The sequence below is a fragment of the Ambystoma mexicanum genome, chromosome 12, assembly GCF_040938575.1.
Source record: "Ambystoma mexicanum isolate Mex_15411 chromosome 12, UKY_AmexF1_1, whole genome shotgun sequence".
Classification (NCBI taxonomy): Eukaryota; Metazoa; Chordata; class Amphibia; order Caudata; family Ambystomatidae; genus Ambystoma; species Ambystoma mexicanum.
Window position 1 is genome coordinate 961,040,336 of NC_090936.1, and position 23,139 is coordinate 961,063,474.

Genomic DNA, 23,139 nt, shown 5'->3' on the forward strand with positions numbered 1-23,139 from the left:
ACAGCCCATAAACTCTCTGGTACATCAATGAATTCTGGCGGCAAAGGTCTAGTCAAGAATTGCGAGACAGAAAATTGCTGCGGTGAAATCGTCAAGCGCACTCCATCAGAAGAACAATAAATCACTGCATTTAATTCTTTTAACAGATTCAACCCCAGAAAGTTCTCTCCGCAATTCGAAGTCAACAAAAATGGACAGTGGTCCGTAAAGGGACCCAGAGAAATGGGTACCGGCAAAGAAACCGGACAAACAACTGGTGTTTCAGAAAACCCTACAGAAACATTGGTTTGCCCTGACAGTGGAATGTTTGGGACCCGTGAATGATCAATGGAACACTTCTGTGCTCCAGTGTCTATCAAAAACTGATGTTTCCTATTTCCCACCACCATTTCAACGTAGGGACCTTTCTGATTGACGGGAATAGGTGTAGGTTCCAAACCCTGCTTCTGGCAATTCTAACGAAACAGAATGTCATCAAAAGGAAGCTCTTCAGATAAATATGCAGGGAAGGATGATGAAAAATGTTCCTGGTGTCCACACTCAAAATCTGATTGTCCTGGGAGAAAGGTTGCTGAGGATCCTTTGTAAACTGACCTCTACCAGGGCCCCCTACACCCAGGCGACCTCTGGATCGTCTACCCATATTCCCGAATGTGTTATTCGACCTTTGTCGAAGGACGGGGCATTGTGCATGCCAATGACCCTCTTGACGACAACAGGCGCACTGGTTAATGTTCACAGGACCCAAGGGCACATTCCCTTGCGGGACATACTGACCTCTAATCTGAGAACTACCCCCTCTGGGGCCTCTAACAATTTGCTGCAATAGCACTTTAGTTTTCAAATCACCTTTTTGAACTCTATCTTTTTCATCATTTACACGGTTCTCGTAGTACTGAGCCATGTGCAGTACTCCTGATTGCGATTTCGCCTGCCAAGCGCTCTCAGAAGACATAATTTCTGGCTGGATGTCAGGCAGCAATCCACGCACAAATTTGTCCACAAATAATCTTTTCCCAGACTCTGTGCCTAGGTCTTGTCCACTGAAATCCGAGAATACCTGTTCGAACCGATTAAAGAACTCGGTAGCACCCTCAGACTTTCCTTGGACACAGGCCGTAAGTTTGTCCCAAATAATTATTTTCTCTGGAATTATAGTTTTTAATTTTGCAATAATTCTATCATGCAAAGTCAATATCACCTGAGGCGGTTTTTCAGCAACTCTCCATTGAGTCTAGTTACATTCACCCATGCATCTCCCAACCCTGACACGTCGTCTATAGTTCTAACTTGTTTCCACAAATCTACGGGCAGGAGTACAGGGAATAACAAATCGATATCACCTAAGGTGAACACTAAGGATTGCAAGACGTACTCTATTTCTTTATAAAATCCTGTCGGATTTTTCCTAATATCAGGAATAGATTGTCTAATAGTATTCACTTCCTGTCTTGAGAACGGGACGTGAACGAACTGTGATACATAATGTGCAGGAATGTCCACAACGACTATACCTCGTGCAGCATCAGCCGCAATTTCAACCTTTGGGACAAATGTCGGAGGAACCTCTCTCATAGGCAACTGAGAAGTAGGTGATAGCAACAGAGATAAATCGAGCGCTAAAGCAGTCGAAGAAGTGTCAAGTGAAAAAGCTCTCTTGTAAATACTCAATAACTCTGCGGGACAACTAATCTTTCTTTTTACACAATCATCCTGTAGGTACTCTATCATTACCTGTATCACTTTCCTCTGCATTTCTGGCGTATACTGACTATATGTGTTATATACTTCAACTGTAGTTATCGACATATCCGAAATCCATCTAAGCGCGTCCTTCGTCCAAATTCGTACTTCCTCAGATATCGATTTACGACAAGGAAGTAACCATTTCTGTACATACATACTTTCCCCCTCGTCATCCTCATTCTGCAACTCTTTTAACTCCTTTCTATACCAAAATAATCTCTCGACATGCTCACTTACTTTCTCCACAATGTCTCTAGAAAACGCTAAAGTATTTAGATCCCTTAACACATGCGGGAGATCTGTATTATTTAATTTTCCCCACATTACACATAAATGTATCCCTAAACCTTCTATAAAAACATTTTTCTCTTCTCTGGTGGTACAGTATTGCGAGTGACAATCTTCGACCTGCACCTCGATCGACTACAAGCATCTCACGACCACTTGGAAGAGAGGGAGCAGGCGAATTCAATGGAGGTACTGTAACTGGTGCGATAAGAAGAGGTGTAGGAGCCGGAGGAAGGGGAACATTAGGAGGAGCAGGAACAACAGGAACAACAGCAGGTAGAGCAGGAATAACAGGAGGAAGAGGCAAAGCAGCAGGAAGAGGAACAGAGGTGGCGCAGAGGCACCAGGCCTTTGTTCATTTAACAATTTGTTTACAAATTCATCAGAAGCATGGAGGTCTTTGGAAGGATACATTTTCTGAATTCCAAGTGAGAAAGCCCTATCCATATTCCTAGTCGATTCAGAATGTTTATCTTGGTCATACAATAATGATTTTTCAGCGTTCGTCTTATGACGGCGCGCATGTTTTTCTCTACTTTTAAGTTGCTGCAATGCTTCTTTTTTCCAATTCTGCAAAACATGAAATGCTGAAGGTCTAGCCTTTTTCTTTAATAGAATTGACTCTAAATACTCAATACAAGGGATTTCAAAACTACCATTGATTGGCCACTGAAGTTTGGAGGCATGTCTGGTTTGTCTGTGCCAAATGTCATTAAATACTATACTTCCAAAGCCATGCTTACAGTACATAGTACATGCCGACGACCCCTCCTGTGGTGCGGGACGGCTAAATTCCAAAGATTGTCTATCACTGCGGAACAACGCCCTGTAGCAGGTAGACAATTTCCCAGGCATATCAAATTATTGGTGTTACCTGGTCAATAATTGTGTCTGCAGATACAATGCGCCAAATTCAAGTTATCAGGGTTGAATTAAGAGTCGGGTCATGACTCACCTGAACAAACCTAAGGAGGTCCGATCGGATTTCAAAGAATCTTACCTAACTAATCTCACCTTGTGTATGGTGATTTCGGCAAATCTGCCCGCCTCGATAAGTGGACCCTCGTCAAGATGCCGTCTTGGACCACAAGCTAATCGTCCAGGGAGCGGGTTGTGCAGAGCTGCTGAGGTGTCGCGTCTCGTTCAGTGGGGCCCCCTTCAGTCACATCGTCCGATCCCGGTCCGATAGCCTGAGTCAACCTTCAACTATCCGGCATCAATCTTGAGGGTCCCTATTCGGGTGCCAACTGTGAAAACAAAATCAAAATATCGAGGCTGAGTACCCCAAAAGAAACACACCGAACACGGGTTACAAAGGAACATACAAAGTACTTTATTTTATACTGAATCCAGTTACTAAGAACAGAGCAAAAATCAGATAGCTATCGGCTTCAGTGCAACACAACGAACTCCAGCGTGGTTCAATGTGTTCAGTGAGAGACGCTGTACATTAGAATGCATTGGTTTTTTATACTTTTTGTGAGCACGATGTCCAGCCCCACTTCGGGTTAATATTCCACTAATACATCACCGATCTAGGGTGCATGCCAAGTCTCGCACATCCGCATATAACTGGTTTGCTTTTAATACATATATCAACAAGCCCTACGGCAACTGTGTATTCTGGGATTTTCCATGCAGGTCTTCTTAAACATTAATACAATGTAGCTAAACAAGTGTTCTACGTTCAGTATTTGAAAACATTGTTCTTAATGTATGCTCGTGGATTAGTTTCATTGCACGAGTAATCCTTTACACACAGGTCAACGAAGGACAAGGTCTCAGTTCCCGACCTCAACAAGTGGCCTGGAGGCAAGTTACATATTAGCTACATACAGAGGTCAAGACGGCCATGTTGTATTTTGGAATGACATCGTCCACCATTTTAACTCACAGGGTGACTTTACAAAGCAAACCTAAAATGGCGGATTGATCTAAAATGGCGGCTTACATTGATTCTAAGGTCAGGACCTTGCAACATGGATTCCTTCGCAAGCGACTTGTGAGCAGCTTGGCGTAGGCCAATATACATATATTTATTGCGATAGGAGGCACGATATAATTTCTCATTTGACAGTATGGGCGGAGCTCACCTTCCCGCCCGCGGGTCACTGTATCTGCGCTACATAATCTCACTGGCGGTGTATCAGGCGATGCTCAGTGGACATTACTGCACCAGCCCTGAATTCGTGGGCTCACTGGATGCTCGGCGAGTGATCTAGAGCTGCTGAATCTCACCGCAGGTCAGAAATCCTCTGCGAACCTTGGACGGCAAGCGGATGACCGAGGAAGCGGTCGCCGTGCCTCATGCGCACAACTTTGCCTGTGGCGGGGGACCACTCGATGATACGTGATACACTGACACAACAGCAAAGAGATAAGTGTTCCCCCCTGTTGCCCACTGGCGCCCAGAGCAACCCTTGATACCTGGTCATCATCCCACCCAACCCACCCGGGGGTGATCGAGCGGGGCGGCGTATGACCTGCTGGCCTGTGCTGGTCATCCATTGCCTCGTGACATGGTAGAGGCATTGGGGGACTTGGAGGGGCTTCAGATCCCTGCTATAGAGGACCGGTGTGGGGCCCGATTCCCGCAATCCCCCTGCTGGTTGGCCCAGGTCGGCCCCTTCTCCTCGCACTCCGCCACCAACTGATCCCGTGGTCGGGGGGAGAGCCTGATCGGTGTTACGGGGCACTCCGCCACGCGACGGATGTCCCAGAGCCGATATAAACATACGTGACCACCACCCCCATATCATGGTGGAGTGTTGGTGGAAACAAATGAGGGGCCGTGACCCGTTGAAACGGACAGGCTAACTCCCGGAGGCGATAAACGCCCAGCATACTGCCTTTGCAAAGGCACTCATGCTGAACTGATTGTCCCAGGTGGTTCTCGGCACAGAACTCCAACAACAGACAAGGAAAATCACCCTGGCCGAATCTGTTACTCTGGAGCCCAGGATTCCTTGTAGCATAAACTGGATACTCTACCCCATGGAACACAGCGGTCTAGTGCACAGGTCCCACTGACCCATCCAGTGCTGAGCCACACAAACCTGTAGAAATCCGAATCTGCCCCGGACTGTGTGCAAGATACACGTGCATGTTCTACTATAACTGATACTCTGCATAATCCATTTAAAAGAACCTGCTCCTTATATCACAAACTGATCACTTGCTGTCCCTTCAGGCTCACACCCGGATCGTACAGCGTTCCCTCCTGCAGTGCAGAGAACTCGGTGGTAACACGTGGGAGAACACAGTCCACTCTGTGGATAAATGGGCTGTAAATGTTGTTAAGGTCTTAATAGACACATCAGGGGAACTGGCTTTCTGTATCAGGTACTGTGTATACTTCCAAGTGCTGGACCCTGACATAGTGCTCGAACCAACACGACCCTGAATCCGCCACACACGAGCCCGAAATCCACAAAATACCCAGGGCACATATACGGACGCGTCTATGATAGACACTGTGAACTGGACCCTATCTTCGGCCCACATTCTTACTGAATGTGCACATACGACCTCAGCACCTTTGAATCTAACTGATACCCCGGTCAGGCTGCTCTGACCACGCAGGCGGCCGTTGGTTCCCCGCAACTTATCTGTGGGCGATGCCAAGGGGGACTAGCGCCAAGAAGAAGAAGACAGGTCCGATGGTTTCATACACAAGCTCCCTGGCCCCGGCCAGTGCACCGAATCCAGTGATTAAAACTGCCATGGCCTCATCCGAGAACGCCAAATTTGACCACCTCCTCACTAGAGTAAAAAATGGCTTTCTCACAGTGAATGTTAAATTAGACAATATCGTCGCCACCATTGGCTCACTCAAGGCCCGTGTTGATAAGGAAAGTGCTAGAATCACAGAAGCAGAGAACAGAATTGGGATCAATGAAGACTCAATAGGCCAAAACACCCACGATATAACTATGCTGAAAGGGGAGATGTCATGATCTCTGCTTCCAAAAGGTCAGGGTTTTCCCAACTCCCTTGGAAGCAGATCCATAACCCAGGTTCCGAGTGCCAACCAGTCCCAATTGGGACCTTTTGGACCCAGTCCTGGCGCCAGTGGCACCAGGCTCATAAATATGCCCAGTCCCAGCGCTGGAAGCGCCGGGCTCATAATGCTTGGGTGGACTTACCTGCAGCAGACCATGCTGCTTACTTGCCTGCCAGTTGAGCCTCTGATCCTCTTCTGTTTGGAACTACTTTTCCTGTTGGGTGGGGCAGGAGCCACTCCCTAGGTTCAGAACACTGGAACTCTTCTGGAAAGCAGGAACTCTTTTCTTACCTAGGCGTGGCTGTGGAATGAGACACCTAAGCACTACAGGAGGCTATTTAAACCACACCCGATGGATGAATCTTGCTTTGCGTTATTCTGCATCCTCTGCAGCATCGTGTCTTCTGCATCTGATCCTGGGCCTAAGGAAAAAGGCTTACTATCCTGAATCCAGTCTTCAGCAACACCTATAAAGACAAGAAAGAACAGGTTAGCATTACGGTCTTCAGTGACAGCGCTTCACTTACCTGGTCCATCGGCTGTCACCAACGCCTCGCGCTGCATTCCGGCATCTGAAAGACAAAAGCTTACCAACTCTTTGCACGCTCCGGAGGCCTTCGGCGCTGCATCCCGCATCTGAAAGACAAAACAAGGTGCGTTTAAAGACATTGGGGAACTTTAATACTCACGTGCCATTACTCCTTTCCACATCTAACCCAGTGGGTATTCCGGCACCCTGCAGCCACTCCGAACTTGTACCTGCAAAATAAAAAGACAGTTAGAGCGCATCGTGAAGCAGGCAACAAGCGCTTACTTACGTGCTTCCAGGCGCTTCTATTCATCACACGGGCTCCATCTTCAACTCACTTCAGCCCATCATCCGCCATCGCCGGAACCCTGCAAAACAAGAGACATCATTACTAAAGACTTTTAAAGACATTAGAATTACTCAAAACTTACCGTTCGTGCAGTAAACGACGGACAGCAGTCCTCTGAAGTCAAGAGGCCTGCTCCTCTTATCCAGTGAAGAAACTGGTTACAGCACCCTGCCCAGAGGCAGATGGAGAGCACGGCGTTCACTTACCTAAGCTGAGAGCGTTAACCTTTGGGGTTCTACAGGAGAAGAGAAAGGGAAGAAGAGAGAGACATTCAATAACCCAGTTCATTAATCCCATATTTTCTATCTGCAGACATCTTACCCTTCAAGTCAGACATACAGTGCACAGAGGTCCAGCCCAAAGAGCCAGCCGTGTGTTACACATCACCTTTGAAGATACGGTATACGCCCAGTCAAGACCGGCGCCTCTACGGGAATCAGGTGAGCGTTACAGAACGCAAAGCCTACCGCAAAACTCCCGCCCAGGCGCTATGGAAACCTCGGATACCGACCAGCTAGCCCAGTTACTTGGGGAACTAAGGGCAGAAGTGCATGCAGCCCGTCAGGAAACGAACGCTCTAAGAAGGGAACTGATTATTTCCAAGGAGCGAACAGATGATCTCGCTAGACAATTGCTACAGTCACAAGCCGGACAGACCCCGTTACCCGCATCTGGGGGAAATCTTCCTTCTACATCCTCTATGAATCCAGTGCAGATCAACCTACCTGGGAATGTACCTCTGGCTCCGCCCGAACGATTTTCTGGTGACCCAAAGAGGTTTGCAGTATTTATCAATCAGTGCCGGTTGCATTTCTTATGCCGGCCAGCAGCCTTTCCAACTGATCAAGCTAAAGTAGCTTTCGTGCTTTCGTACCTTAGTGGCAATGCGGCAGACTGGTCGATCCCTCTAGTAAATCAAGATGATCCGGTCCTCCATGATTTTCAAGCTTTTCAGCTCAGTATGGAAAAACTGTTCGCAAGACATTCACAGGGGCAGGCCTTGGACAATGAGCTTCTTTCGTTGCGACAAGTTAATCAAGACCTTTTGGCTTATATTGCGTCTTTCAACAGACTGATAGTGGAAACTCAATGGCCTGAGGACAAAAGGATTACGCTGTTTTATAGAGGTCTATGTGGAGAGCTCAAAGATGTGTTAGCCCAAGTAGTGAATCCCCCACAAGATTGTTCGGACTATATAGACTTAGTTGTTCAAATAGATCACAGACTGCAGAACAGGAAGGCCGATCGTTCCAAGTTTGATGCTCGAGTATTTTCCAAACCGCCAACTCCTTCCAAAGGAGTAGACTCCGCGGAACCCATGCAAATAGGGGGCCTGAAAGGTCCTCTAACACAAAAGGAGCGGGAAAGGAGAAAACAGTTGCAATTATGCCTCTATTGCGGAAACTCAGGGCACTTTCTTCGAGACTGTCCGGTGAAACCTGCCAAGAAGGCAGTAGGAGCTGCAGTTACCAAAGTTACAAACTCTGAGCAGGGAAACGACCTCGCCCGACAAGAATAGAGGTCCTCTTGCCGAGCGTGAAAACCAGTTCCGTGACCTCGCATTTCGTGATACCTATGGTCCTCATTAGCCCTGATAATCCGGATCGATTACATGCAATTGAAGCTTACGTCGACAGCGGTGCCATCGGCAATTATGTGGATCATGAAATGGTTTTGAGGATGAATCTAACTCTTTGTCCCAAGGCTGTAAAGGACGTCATTACTACGGTGGATGGAACGGAGGTAGCCTCCGGACCAGTAACGCATACCACTCAAGAAGTGACGCTAGTAAGTCAAGATGGACACCATGAGAAGATCGTGTTCGATGTGATCAAGGCTCCTCAGTTTCAGATTATTCTAGGAATACCTTGGTTAGAGAAACACAATCCTCTGATCGATTGGCGAGCAAGAACGGTCCAGTTTCCAGAATGTGTCTCTACTTGTCACCCTCCACCTGGTGGTGCACTGGCAGCAATTTCTTCAGAGACTCCCCAGTTACCTCCCGAATACCTAGAATACCAAGATGTTTTCCGGAAGGATCAGGCTAACTCTCTACCTCCTCATAGGTCTTATGACTGCCAGATAGACCTGATACCTGGATCTACTCCTCCTTGTAGTAGAATTTATGCCCTCACCGAGCCTGAGAACCTTCACCTTCGACAATACCTGGATCAATACCTGGCAAATGGGTTTATTCGCCCTTCCAAGTCCCCTGCTTCTTCAGCTTTGTTCTTCGTTCCAAAAAAGGAAGGAGACCTTAGAACTTGTATAGATTATCGCTCCCTGAACCAGATCACCGTCAAGAATAGATATCCGTTACCTTTGATCCCTGAACTCCTGGACCAAGTCAGAAAAGCATGCATATATACAAAGCTGGATCTTAGAGGAGCCTACCACTTGGTACGAGTAAAAGAGGGCGATGAATGGAAGACGGCCTTCCGCACCAAATATGGGCTATTTGAATATCAGGTCATGCCCTTCGGACTTTGCAATGCCCCGGCCGCCTTTCAATATTTTATGAACGATGTCCTCAGAGAGCTCATAGATGTGTGTGTTGTTGTTTACATTGACGACATCCTCGTTTATTCTTCATCGGAATCTGAACATCGGAAACACGTGAAAATGGTCCTCGAAAGATTGCGTCAACACAAACTTTTCGCTAAGTTGGAAAAATGTGTTTTCAACGTGACTGTGAATTCTTGGGATTCATATTATCACCTAGCGGAGTGCGTATGGATTCAAAGAAGGTCGATGCAGTTCTCAAATGGCCATCACCATCCTCCGTAAAAGGTGTGCAAAGCATGTTAGGCTTCGCTAACTTTTACCGCAGGTTTATCCCCGAATTTTCTCGAATAGTCCAGCCCATCACTGCCTTGTTAAAGAAAAACAAACGTTTTGAATGGTCTACCGAGGCGGAACAAGCTTTCCAGGTTTTGAAGACTAAATTTATCTCTGCACCAATCTTAAAACACCCTCGCCCCGAACTCCCCTACATCGTGGAAACCGATGCTTCAAGTCTTGCCATGGGGGCAGTTCTATCACAAAAGGACCCGGTAACCAATCAGTTGCATCCCGTGGCATTTTGGTCCCGCAAATTCTCGCCTCCTGAAATCAATTACACGATTACTGACAAGGAACTTCTGGCTATCAAGTCTGCCTTTAAGGCTTGGCGGCATTATCTGCTGGGGGCCCGACACACCGTTACTGTGATTACGGATCACCGAAACCTGCAATATTTGAAAACCGCAAAAGCCCAATCCTCTAGACAACTCCGTTGGGCATTATTCTTTGCCGAGTTTGACTTCATAATTACCTATCGACCTGGTACAAAAAACGGTAAAGCTGATGCCCTTTCTCGGATGGGAGTGGAAGAACACTTGATCAACCCTAAACCTGTACGAATCATTCCCGAACAAAGAATTCTGGGTGTAATCGCCACACAATCCATAGAGGAAGTTAAGGATAAAGCCAGGCAACTTGTAGCTCCAGCAGACATACAGAATTGGCATCTGCAGGGAAAGGACTTTGCAGTAAAGGACAACTTATTGTATTTCCAAGAACGATTATACCTGCCCAGCCTCAGAAAAGATCAAGCGCTACTTCTGGTGGCCGTCTTGGAAAAAAGATATCAGAGACTTTATAATGTCCTGTGGAGTATGCACCCAAAACAAGAGTCAAAAGGAAAGACCAGCAGGCCTCTTACGCCCTATTGACATCCCACCTCGCCCTTGGCATACGCTTTCTATGGACTTCATCACCGATCTACCTCCATGCTCCGGATACAATACGATTCTAGTAATCGTGGACTTATTCTCCAAGATGGCGCATTTCATTCCGCTCAAAGGCTTGCCAACAGCAGCAACTCTGGCCCGAGAATTTCTCGAAAACATCGTCCGACTGCACGGTTTTCCTTCGGTTCTAATTTCGGATCGAGGTAGTCAATTTATTTCTCATTTTTGGCGAAGTTGCTGTCGGTCGGCTCAAATTGATGTGAGACTATCGACCAGTCACCACCCTCAGACCGACGGACAAACCGAGAGGACCAATCAAACTCTGGAACAGTATTTACGCTGCATGCTGCAACAAACTGAAAAGACTTGGAAAGATATCCTTTGGATAGCCGAATATGCCTACAATAACTCTGTCCATTCGGGAACTGGGAAAACCCCGTTTTTTCTTTTATACGGCAGTCACCCTCGAACCTCGGAGTTGGATCCCCTCCAAGATCTTGAAACACCAGCAGTAGACTACCTGCATTCTACAATCACCCAAGCCTTTAAGGAAGCTGTTTCTCACCTTCAAAGGGCTAAAGAACAATACAAGAAAGGAGCAGATCAACATCGGAAGGAAGCCCCTCAATATCAAGTAGGGGATCAAGTCTGGTTATCCACCAAATATCTACCTCTAAAAGGGCCACGCACATTCAACCCAAGATACCTTGGTCCCTATTCCATCACTACCATAGTAAACCCAGTAGCGGTCAAGTTGGTTTTGCCCCCGCACATGAAGATACATCCGGTCTTCCACGTCTCTCTATTAAAACCCGTGCAACCTCAAACCTGACTAACTAAATCTCCAAAACCCATCCTAGTTGATGGAGAACTCGAGTTTGAAGTCAAAAGCATTCTGGACTCCAAGATCTCCAAATCTAAACTATTTTACCTAATTGACTGGAAAGGCTACGGCCCCCAAGAGAGATCCTGGGAACCTGCTGAATATGTCCACGCTCCTCGCCTAATCAAAAGATTTCACCGAACATTTCCTGACAAGCCAAAACCCCCGGAGAAGCCCGGTTTGGGAGGGGCCTTGAGGGGGGGTACTGTCATGATCTCTGCTTCCAAAAGGTCAGGGTTTTCCCAACTCCCTTGGAAGCAGATCCATAACCCAGGTTCCGAGTGCCAACCAGTCCCAATTGGGACCTTTTGGACCCAGTCCTGGCGCCAGTGGCACCAGGCTCATAAATATGCCCAGTCCCAGCGCTGGAAGCGCCGGGCTCATAATGCTTGGGTGGACTTACCTGCAGCAGACCATGCTGCTTACTTGTCTGCCAGTTGAGCCTCTGATCCTCTTCTGTTTGGAACTACTTTTCCTGTTGGGTGGGGCAGGAGCCACTCCCTAGGTTCAGAACACTGGAACTCTTCTGGAAAGCAAGAACTCTTTTCTTACCTAGGCGTGGCTGTGAAATGAGACACCTAAGCACTACAGGAGGCTATTTAAACCACACCCGATGGATGAATCTTGCTTTGCGTTATTCTGCATCCTCTGCAGCAGAACGCTCATCGTGTCTTCTGCATCTGATCCTGGGCCTAAGGAAAAAGGCTTACCATCCTGAATCCAGTCTTCAGCAACACCTATAAAGACAAGAAAGAACAGGTTAGCATTACGGTCTTCAGTGACAGCGCTTCACTTACCTGGTCCATCGGCTGTCACCAACGCCTCGCGCTGCATTCCGGCATCTGAAAGACAAAGGCTTACCTACTCTTCGTGCGCTCCGGAGGTCTTCGCACTGCATTCCGGCATCTGAAAGACAAAAGCTTACCAACTCTTCGCACGCTCCGGAGGCCTTCGGCGCTGCATCCCGCATCTGAAAGACAAAACAAGGTGCGTTTAAAGACATTGGGGAACTTTAATACTCACGTGCCATTACTCCTTTCCACATCTAACCCAGTGGGTATTCCGGCACCCTGCAGCCGCTCCGAACTTGTACCTGCAAAATAAAAAGACAGTTAGAGCGCATCGTGAAGCAGGCAACAAGCGCTTACTTACGTGCTTCCAGGCGCTTCTATTCATCACACGGGCTCCATCTTCAACTCACTTCAGCCCGTCATCCGCCATCGCCGGAACCCTGCAAAACAAGAGACATCATTACTAAAGACTTTTAAAGACATTAGAATTACTCAAAACTTACCGTTCGTGCAGTAAACGACGGACAGCAGTCCTCTGAAGTCAAGAGGCCTGCTCCTCTTATCCAGTGAAGAAACTGGTAACAGCACCCTGCCCCGAGGCAGATGGAGAGCACGGCGTTCACTTACCTAAGGTGAGAGGGTTAACCTTTGGGGTTCTACAGGAGAAGAGAAAGGGAAGAAGAGAGAGACATTCAATAACCCAGTTCATTAATCCCATATTTTCTATCTGCAGACATCTTACCCTTCAAGTCAGACATACAGTGCACAGAGGTCCAGCCCAAAGAGCCAGCCGTGTGTTACACATCACCTTTGAAGATACGGTATACGCCCAGTCAACACCGGCGCCTCTACGGGAATCAGGTGAGCGTTAACGGAGATGACCAAACTATGCAGTAAATGTGACGATTTGAAATCCAGATTGCGCAGCAACAACATCCAAATAGTCGGCCTTTCCGAATCCTTCTGTAAGGGCCCCATGGAATCTCATATTGAAACGCTGTTGAAGACCCTGTTTAGCGACAAAACCTTTCCGGAACACTTCTTGGTGGAAAGAGCACACCGCACATCCGCCCCGTTGCCTAAGCCAGGAGCCCCTACTTGCACTATTATTGCTAAACTACTCAACTACAGGGACAGAGATGTAGCCCTTCGACTGGCGAGGGAGATAGGCCCACTTCGACACGGCAGTGATAATATTCATATATACCCCGATTTTGCTGCAGGAGTCCAGACGCAAAGGAGATCATACGACCCAGTTAAGAGACAACTTAGACTGAGAAAGGTCCCATACACCTTATTGTTTCCTGCAAAACTATGGATACAGCACGGCGGCCGTGCCCATTCTTTTTAGCACCCATCAGCGGCCATGAAATATATAGAAGCATTCATTCCTCTGCCGCCGCAAAGAGGGGACCACAACCAGAATGACCTCAAACATCCGATTGACGACATGAGAAGCCCCAAAGACTGAATGGCAGTACTGCAATATCTTTCAATAAGCTCACCATGGAAAGTTGGGGAGTGCGAGTGGCAACGCTCTAGATTTGATTATAAGCCGGATGAGTTGCATTTGGTTACAAAGGCTGTGGCCGTAACGTACGCTCCCCCGGGAAGTTCCACAAGTTAATGAACAGGGCTCATCATCAGGTTGGGGTTGATGGTGTGGGTGGCGGTGGGGGCACAGAGAACTGTTATGGGTTGTTGGGGATGGGGTAAACTTGTGAGTTGTTGTTAATTTTTTTGCAGAAAGGCAAAGCACCCTGGAAATGCACATAGTTGCATCGGGTGCTGGAGTTAATATAATTAACATTTGTGCTCATGTCAATTCACGCTACTCTGGAACAAGAAACATGGCATTGATCCTTGTTTGTCTAACTGTACATATATGGCTCACCACACTACATCACTCACGGGGCTGAAGCTCAAAATCCTTCCTTGAAATGTCCGTGGCCCTAAATAATCAGTCAAAATCAAGGAAAGTAGGTGCACACATCACTAGACACCAACTTCATCTTGTTTTTTTTACAAGAGACACATGTGCTCCAAAAGGTGACTACTGATATCCGTTGACAGTGGGGTGTCGATAGATACTATACTGAATACTCGTCACAAAACAGAGGAGTGCTTAAATGGATTCACCCCTCCCTGGGATTCAAGTGTGAGCATAGCAAGATCGACCTGCAAGGTCGTTATGTGATTGGGTGGGGTAAAGTGGCGGTTGAGGTGCTGGTCCTTGTCAACACCAATGGGCCGAATGTTGATGACCCTGAATTCTATGTTAAGGTAACCAACTAAATTGGATTAGTGGAAAATGCTTGTATATTTTGGGGTGGGGACTTTAACACAATACTTGATGCATCTATTGATCGTTCTTCTACTAAACAAAGGGGGTTTACCAAGGCTGCCACCATGATACATCAGATTTTGTCGCAACTATACCTCATAGACGCCTGGAGAACGCTGCACCCATTGGAAAGGCAATACTCATTCTATTCCTCGGTCCACGACACAGAGTCACGGATCGACTACTGGCTTATCTCAGCCCATCAAGCCAATATGATTGATCAATGTGAAATCCACCCTCGCACCCTGTCGGATCACTCCCCAATCACCCTATGGTAACACTATGCAACATCAAGCCCCCTGTAAGGAGATGGAGGGCGCCCCCAGATATTTTCAAAGATCTGAATGTGTCAGAATCGTTAGACACTGAAATAGAGGAATTCTTCACAATAAATAAAGGGTCGGTGGACAAACAGGTGACACTCTGGGAGACCTTTAAAGTATGGGTGAGGGGGGCCATTATGTTGAAAGCTACGGGACTGCTAAAAGCTGTTAGGTTGGAATTAGTTGAGGTAGAGAAACGCCTGAAGGACTTAGAGAATAGATACAAAGGTACACATGAAAAGGGGACGCTAGCCGAGATCAATAACCTCTTAAATAAATTCAATGAGTTAGCATCCAGAGAACTACAGTACATGATATCACCCATCAGAGCACGCAGATACGGGGAAGGCAATAAGGCGGGATGCTCTCTAGCGAATCTTCTGAAGATGGAATGGTACAATTCACTGATCACCAGTATTGTAGAAGAGAACGGGGAGGTCATATACGATGAGGGAGGGATTAATAGTGAATTCACTAAATTTTACACCAATCTGTATGCGAATCACGATGTGCGCTCTGAGATCAAAATAAGGGAATACTTAGATGGGATGACACTTCCATCGCTTTCAATAGAGAACGCTCTAGCCCTTGAACAACCTATTACTAGTGAGGAAATCACTGAAGGTAGAGCCCTGGGATCGGACAGACGAGGAGCAGAATTGTACAAAGAATACTGTTCGGAATTAGCCCCAATATTGATGCTGGTCCTGGAGGAGGTGTTGGCTCACGGATCACTACCGGACACAATGAAGGAAGCAATCATTACAGTGTTGTTGAAACCCAGACGCCCACCCCACGAAATGTCTTCCTACCGGCCACTCTCACTAATTAATTCAGATGCAAAGATATACACCAAAGTACTCGCCACTAGACTGCTCCCATACATGACCCCACTGGTCCATCCAGACCAATGCGGCTTTATCCCGACCAGATCCACTGCACTGAACTTGCGCAGATTGTTTGGAGTAATGGCCCAGATGAAGCCGGATGCACTAGCTGCGGTTATATCTCTTGACGCTGAAAAGGCCTTTGACTCTGTATCCTGGTCATATCTATTTGCGGTGCTTGAAAAATTCGGGATGGAACCATATTTTCTTAGATGTGTCAGTTTGCTATATGCCTCTCCAGTGGCCAGGGTTCTCACTAATCATATGATTTCTAACACCTTTAAGTTGGGCAGAGGCACAAGACAGGGATGCCCATTTCCACCCATTGTGTTTGCTTTGACGATAGAACCAGTAGCAGCAGCTATTAGACAAAGGCAGGAACAGAGAGGGATTAGAATGGCCGGTATCATTCAATCCATATCTCTATATGCAGAAGATACGCTGTTATATGTCAGTCAACCGGACAAAAACCTGGGCCCCTTATTGGTAGTTATGCAGGAATTTGCAGAACACTCGGGATATAAAATAAGTACCTCTAAATCAGAAATGTTTCCACTGAGCCCAGCAACCAACTGTCCAACTAACACTTTTGGCCTCCGCTGGTCTCCCATTACTATAAGGTACCTGGGGATCCTCGTGTCCAAGGAAAGAACGCCCATTTATATCGACAATTATGAACACCTCTTACACACGGTCATGGCCAAACTCCAATTGTAGAATAATCTCCCCATTTCGTTGATTGGCTGAGTGGCGGTGCTTAAAATGGTGATTCTCCCTAAGTTGCTGTATGTGTTCAGCAATGTTCCAATCTGGCTGGGTAGGCCATTCTTTGAAAATCTCTGCTCAATGGTGACAACGTTCATATGGAACGGAGGGGCAACTAGAATGAAGTGGGAAAAACTTGCCGAACCGTACGAGATGGGTGGCATAGCGGCACCCAATTTCGAGTTGTATTACTTGGCGGCCCATGCTCAGTACGCCAAATACTGGCAGGACCCAGCAGATTCTGCACCACATATCCCCATAGAATGCCACTGGAAGCTGTGAGATATGTGGAAACCCCATAGCTAATTCGTTTCATATGTACTGGGCCTGCCCACTGATTTACGGATTCTGGAGGGAGGTTGCAGAAATACTCGAGGCAATCACCCAGATTCCGGCCTACTTCACGCCCCAAAAATACTTGTTCGGGGATATAGGGAAAATGGCAGAGGTGACCAGAAGGTTGTTTAATGTTACATGTGCTGTTGCCAAGAAATGTTTCCTTCCAAATTGGAAGAGCCCATCGGCACCACGTATTGAACATTTTCTACGTGAACTCACTTATGTTAACGAGTGCGAAGAACAGTATGTGATGATGTTACCCAGACCTAATAGGCCAAAAGTCATTTGGACTCAGTTTAGGGTATATCTATGCAATGTGCTTTCAGGTGATGATGACCCCACAAATACCATGATTTAATATTGTTGGAGTGGAGAGACATGATGTGTATAATGTATAGTCATTTGTATTCTATAATGGTTGTTACTGATTCTGTGTTGTAGCTGTGACGTAATGCACAATCAATAAATAAAGTTTAAAAAAATGAATTGTAACATTTACAGTCAAACAATCAAAAACAATCAAGCCATACCTAAATTATAGTTCAATCAATACCATAGAAATTCAGAATATATGTGCAGACAAACATATTATTACAAAAGAGAACACCGAAACCATTATACTTCTCCTCAATATCAGCTCTTATACCAGGTAATCCCCCATCTGCACAGGCGTAATCCTACTTTCGAATACTTGCTAGATTTTAATTAAGGCTATATGTAGTGCAGTATTGGCAGAATTTAGGCAGTAATGCCAAAATTAATTATAATTATAATTGCTTATTTATAACGTGCTTAATACCCAGCGGTTTCGGACCCGGGGATCGAACCTGTGTTGCTCTACATGCTTCCAAGGGGAGCTGGTTAGCCGCTGAGCTGCAGATGCAATCATAGTTATGCACAAATCTGGATAACCTGGTCATATAAAAGGTGCACATTTCTTTGCATGAAGTCAACTCATGCAGATTAATTTCAAGTATATTGGGTAAATTGCAGATTCAGCAACATCTGTGCTCAAGTGGGATATGCAACCAAGGGGCGTTACAGTTAATATGGGGAGTTGGTTTATTTTCATTAATAAAATAAATTGTTTAACTACTCCTGATGGGCAAATCATGAGATATCGTTCTGGCCTGCAATAGACATGATATGCATTTCTGTGATCTGGATATCTCTTAAGAGACTCAATGTGTTCAAAATTCAACTCCCAATCCCCCTGATCAAATGTATGCTCAAATTCAGATTTTAATCTGTAGAAATCATGTTCCCAGTCAGGGGTCCAGTCGATCACGTTAAACAGCTTAGTCGCACATGTATGCAGATTTCCCATTTTGTCACCCCCTTTTTTCATCAGAACCTGCCCCATAAAATTTAAGAGAGGATATGTTGGGTCTTTAACTACTTTAATATACAAGACTCCCTGCTTTCTATCTGCCTAGCCAGCCAGCCAGAAATTTCAGTCCCAGTTCTAGCCAAAGTATCGCTATCGGTACAACTTGTGGGAGGTTCTGCCAGAATTTTCCTTCAAGTTTTTTTAACCAATAATAATCGGCCATTCCTAATTCTTCAAGACCATACAAATAGAAACTATGTTTATATAATATAATCCCTTGAAGGCTATAGCCGGCTGTTCCACAGGGACATTTTCTGATGAGAGCAGTGAGCAAAGCAGCTTTACGACTTTTGTCGGCTATTAGCTCTATGTATTTGCCCTTGAGGTCAAACATAATCCCAAAACACTTATACTCGTGGACTAGCTCAATGATCTCATCCGGGATCATAACTAGTGTTTTCCTGCAACATTTTCCTCCTGCGACCTTTTCCCTGTAACACATTTATTAGGTATTCTCTACATTTAGAACCAAACTGTTTTCTGTAGCATATTTACAGAGCTCTGTTAAGGATCTATGCAGACCGACATAAGTATGTTTGAAAATGACAATGTCATCCTTATAAGACAGCCACACCGCATGTGTGTTACCAATTTCTGAAGTGTGATGTACCCTGGTCAAACTATTAGGAAAATCAGCAATATAAAGGTTAAACAGTAGTGGGACTAGCACACACCCTGTCTTACACCTCGATTTGTTATAATGGGCCCACCATTTCCCAACTTTACCTGTACCTGTGTGTTATTATGTACCTCTATCAATACTTGTAAAAGCCAGCCACCCTAGAATCTCTCCACTGGCTCCCAGTGGCTGCGAGGATCAAGTTCAAGACCCTCTGCATCACCCACAAGGCTTTCTGGGGCCTGGGACCTCACTACATCCAACTCTCTCTCCCTAAATACCTCCCTGCTAGATCCCATCGGTCTTATAGCTCCAACTCTCTGCAGATCAGACACTTTTTCCAAGCAGAGTGTGAGGGGTAGATTTCTCTCTTCATCTGGAGCCTCCTAGCCCCTCTCAGGCATGAGCCAGATCTCCTTAAGTTTTGGAAACTTCTAAAGACCCTTCTTTTCTCTTCTTCCTTCCCTCTCCGCCTCCCCTGCTAATGCCCCGCTCTGCCACATTGACTGGCTGCCTGGTCCCTTCTGAATCCTACAGGGCACCGGGCCCTCTTCACCCAGTCTACCCCAGCACCCCGGTATACCTGACCCCACATCCAACCTGCACTTGCCATTCTGGGCCCCCTTCCCCCGACTGGCCTGTTGGGTGGTTAATCCCTACCGTGCCTGGTCCACCCCTGTCCTCGCACTTATCACATGGTCTTCACTCCCTACACACCCTGCATCCCCTGGCACTTGCCCACCTGGTCTCCCCTTAGCACTTGCTTGCCTCAGGGGCCATCTTCCTCCCCTCCTCCCCCCCACACTTGTATGCCTCCACTCTGCCCCCCAATTCCATTCCACCGTACCATTTTCCCTTCCACCCTGACCGGCACTCCCCCCTACTCCCTTCCACCCCTGTACTTCTTGTTTACTGCACTTGCATGATCCGAATGACACAAGGCCTAGTGGGACCATTATTGTTGTTTTCTTCCCTGCACCCATCTTTTGTGTCTTGTGGCGCCTTGAAACAACATTTGATGTATAGGCACTTAATAAATAACCAATACAAAAAGTGGGAGAAGTAGAAAGCAGATAGTCTTTCAGATGAGTCTTGAAGAGAGTGAAAGAGGAGAGAGAGACCTAATAGGCAGTAGTAGGGTATACCAGTGCCTTGGAGCAAGAAGCGAGAATGAGCGAAAATGGGAAAATGGACAATGAGATCAAGGAATTGAAAGAAGGAACTGAGGCGGAGTGCATTGGAGGGAGAGTAGAAAGAATCAGAGCAGAGAGCTAGGGAGGGGCCAGACCATCTAGGGATTTAAATACAATACAGAGGAAATGTAGAATTAGACAGGATTCAAACAAAAGCTAGTAACGTGAGGAGAGAGTAGAAGAAATAGAGTGGTGATGAGATAAGCCAAGAAGAAGACAAACTGATAAATTATAAATAGAGCGTAAGGGGGCGAGTTTGTAAGCAGGAAGACCCAACAACAGAGAGGAGCAGTAATCTAGCCTGGAGAAAACAAGAGAAGTAATCAATCGCAAGAAAGGTGAGATAGGATGTGCTTTCCTGATGTTGTAGAGTTGATAGTGACAAAAGCAGTCAATGGCAGAGATATGAGCCGAAAAGGAAAGTGAGGAATCAAAAAGAATGGCAAGATTTCTAGCAGATGGAGATAGGGGTACATTTGCAGGAGGAAACAATATGGAGGGTGCATGAATGTGGGAGGAATAAAGGAAGAAGGAAAGAATAGAACTTCTCTTCTAGTGGGATTGAGGTGAAGGTTGTTAGCTGACATCCAGTGTTGGATGGTTAGCAGACAGCTGGAAAGAGAAGTAAGAAGAGGGTCATTTAGCAAAGGGAAAGAAAATAAGATTTGTGTCGTCAACATAGAAGTGGTGACGAAAACCAAAAGTTGTGATTATACAGCAGAGTGGCATGGTGTACAAAGAGAATAAGAGAAGGCCAAGTACTGAACCCTGGGGTACACCGCAATGAAGAGAAAAGACAGGTGAGGTAGAGTTGGCCCAAGAGACTGAGTAAGTGCAGTTAGAGAGATAGGAGTAGAACCAGTCAAGAATAGTGTTGCGGAAACTGAGGTGGGTGAGAGTGGAAAGAAGGACAGAGTGGTCAACAGTATCAAATGCTGCAGACAGATCAAGCAAAATAAAGAGAGTAGACTTCTTAGCTTAGTGAGAGGATAGTAAGGAGTTATTGACGTATAGAAGAGCTGTCTCTGTCGAGTGATGTGGACAGATGCCAGATTGAAAGATAGGCAAAAGAGGAGAGTGATTGTGATGAGCAGGTGCTTCAACATAGACAATGCGCGTAAGTAGCTCAGATAGAAATGAGAGCAAAGACATAGGATGGAAATTAGAGAAACGTGAGGGATCAAGAGTAGGCTTTTTCAAAATTGGGAGAATGGAGGCGTGTTTGAATACCTCTTGGAAATGTTGGAGAAGTTATGGAAGTGTTAAACATCAGGGTTAGATAAGAAGGAATTAGAGGATAGATCATTGGTATCAAAACAGAGAGCAGGTGGTCAGAAGGAGTAGCAGTAGGATGGGCTCGAGTAAGATAAATAGCAACCTCAGATATAGAAAGAGGAGAACAGGAATAGATAACTGAAGAAGGAGAGGGAAGATGGGCATTCACAGAAGCTTAGGGTGTACGGGGTGAGCAGAGGCCCAAAGATGGTTTACTTTAGATGTGAAAATGGCAAGATCAGAGGCTGAAAGGAGGGAAGTCAGGGAGGGACTAGTAGGTGGAGGAGTAAGAATATGGCTGAAGACTTGACAAATACATAAAGAGTGAGAAGAAAATGTGAGGAGAAGATCAGAGCCGGATTGCCGTTACGCAGCTAATGAAGAAGAGGCGTAGGTGGTATGAAGAGATGAGAGTATGTTAAGATCTGTAAGGGAACTACTTTTTTCCAGCGCCTTTCTGCTTGTCACAAGGATTGGTGAGAAGAACAGATGGAAGGGGTGAGCCAGGGTTGCAGGGGTTTGTGGGAGGGAGAAAAAGGGGCAGGAGGATAAAGGAGGTAAAGAGTATTTTTGAGTTAATTGTTGGAGATAGCTTCTGTTAGCCAGAATATGGTTGCAAATGGCATGATGCACTTCATAACTGGGGCATTTTGTGTTGTTTGTTTTGCCCCAGGAGAATCATTTTTGAGTCATTTGATACACATCTACAGTGGTCTTATATATTTGCAATTTTAATTTAGCTGCTAGTAGCATAGTTTTCATTTTGTATAGGCTATTCATAATGTTTTCAAGGATATTTGATCTCCTAGCCATTTTGTCGAAATGGGCAGCGCAAGAGTTAATATATGGTTAAAAAACAAAAGGAGATTTAGTTCTACTTCGCATTGTAGTAATAATAGACTTGGTGTAGGTTTTTTTTAAACCTTTGTATTGCCACTTCTTATGATGTTACCAGGGCCAAAGGTAAAATGGCATTACTTCCTGTGATGCCATCTGGGCCAAAGGTCATGTGATGGGCATGTCTATGATGTCATTGGGTACATGATGTTACTTCTGCTACTACTGGCCATTTGGTAAATTGATATTCCTGATTCGGACAGAGGGAGGATTTTTCTACAAGTTGTGCAATTTAAGTTCACTGCAAAAGAGGTCTGGTTGGAAAAATATATGGGAAAAATAAAAATGATATAAAAACAAACTCACAGTTTAGGATTTTGTTTTGTTTCAATTATATATATATATATATATATATAGCACATTGCATCAATAAAAGAATTAACATTGATGGGGGCTGCACTGGGATGACAACTCGTGTAGTGCAGGGGGCAACAGTTAGAGACGAGTTTGAGGAGCCCTGGCATTGATAGTTGATGTTTCTGGGGATAAGGGCATGCAAGACATGCAAGGCAGGAAATGGACATGGGGAGGATAACAACTGCGGAGGAGTAAGGGGGAATCTACATAACATTCCCAAGAAATATTATGTATGCATACCTGCAACCTGTCCTGTTCAGCACCCAAAAGGGCACAACTACACTGCATGACATGGCACTCACCCTTTGCCACACCTCAGCACTATCATTGCATCCTGTGGCTCATAGGATGATTGTCATGATGGAACAACATATTCCAGAACGCATAAGAAAAGAAGACTCAAGTAGCCATAGCACATGTAATCCCAACA